Below are 1,549 nucleotides of genomic sequence, written 5' to 3' on the forward strand. Positions count from 1 at the left end.
TAGTTGCTCTACTTCAACAGAACTGCAAGTTCTATGGACTTACATCAGAAGATCCCTACCAGTTTTTAACTGAGTTCTTGCATATTTGTGAGACTGTTAAAACTAATGGAGTAGATCCTAAAGTCTACAGGTTCATGCTTTTCCCCTTTGCTGTAAGAGAAAGAGCTAGAATATGGTTGGATTCACAACCTAAAGATAGCTTGGACTCATGGGATAAGCTGGTCGCGGCCTTCTTGGCTAAGTTCTTTCCTCCTCAAAAGCTGAGCAAGCTTAGAGTGGATGTTTAGACTTTCAAACAAAAAGATGGTAAATCCCTCTATGAAGCTTGGGAAAGATACAAGCAAATGACCAAAAGGTGTCCTTCTGACATGCTTTCAGAGTGGACCATTTTGGATATATTTTATTATGGTCTATCTGAGTTCTCTAAGATGTCACTGGACCATTCTACAAGTGGATCCATTCACCTAATGAAAATGCCTGCAGAAGCTCAAGAATTTATTGACATGGTTGCAAATAACCAGTTCATGTACACTTCTGAGAGGAATTCCGTGAATAATGGGACGCCTCAAAAGAAGGGAGTTCTTGAAATTGATGCTCTGAATACCATATTGGCTCAAAACAAAATGTTGACTCAACAAGTCAACATGATTTCTCAAAGTCTGAATGGATAGCAAAATGCATCCAACAGTACTAAAGAGGCATCTTCTGAAGAAGAAGCTTATGATCCTGAGAACCCTGCAATAGCAGAGGTAAATTACATGGGTGAACATTATGGAAACACCTATAATTCATCATGGAGAAATCATCTAAATTTCTCATGGAAGGATCAACAAAAGCCTCAACAAGGATTTAATAATGGTGGAAGAAATAGGCTCAGCAATAGCAAGCCTTATCCATCATCTTCTTAGCAACAGACAGAGAATTCTGAACAGAGCACTTCTAATTTAGCAAACTTAGTCTCTGATCTGTCTAAGGCCATTTTAAGTTTCATGAGTGAAACAAGGTCCTCCATCAGAAATTTGGAGGCACAAGTGGTCCAGCTGGTAAGAAAGTCACTGAAACTCCTCCTAGTACTCTCCCAAGCAATACTGAAGAGAATCCAAAAAGAGAGTGCAAGGCCATAGACATAATCAACATGGCCGAACCTGGGAAGGAAGGAGAGGACGTGAATCCCAATGAGGAAGACCTCATGGGACGTCTCTCAAGCAAGAAGGGATTCCCTATTGAGGACCCAAAGGGATCTGAAGGTCATATAGAAACCATAGAGATCCCATTAAACCTCCTTCTTCCATTCATGAGCTCTGAAGTCTATTCTTCCTCTGATGATGATGAAAATGTAATTGGAGAGCAAGTTGCTCAATATCAAGGAGCCATCATGAAGCTAAATGCCAAGTTGTTTGGTAATGAGACTTGGGAAGGTGAACCTCCCTTGCTCATTAGTGAACTAGATACATGGGTTCAGCAAAGCTTACTGGTGCACGAAATTGCAATCACACTTTTGCAACCCCGCACAACTAACCAGCAAGTGCACTGGGTCGTCCAAGTAATA

General features: G+C 40.9%; 1 non-coding gene across 1 annotated transcript; it reads right to left on the reverse strand.

Annotated features, from left to right (window-relative positions):
* Positions 1–266: 266 nt before the first annotated feature.
* On the reverse strand, positions 267–374 carry LOC127747894 (small nucleolar RNA R71). Its single transcript, XR_008009841.1, has one exon. It is a non-coding gene; the product is annotated as a small nucleolar RNA R71 (small nucleolar RNA).
* Positions 375–1,549: the final 1,175 nt, after the last annotated feature.

This window comes from Arachis duranensis, chromosome 5 (assembly GCF_000817695.3).
Source record: "Arachis duranensis cultivar V14167 chromosome 5, aradu.V14167.gnm2.J7QH, whole genome shotgun sequence".
Classification (NCBI taxonomy): Eukaryota; Viridiplantae; Streptophyta; class Magnoliopsida; order Fabales; family Fabaceae; genus Arachis; species Arachis duranensis.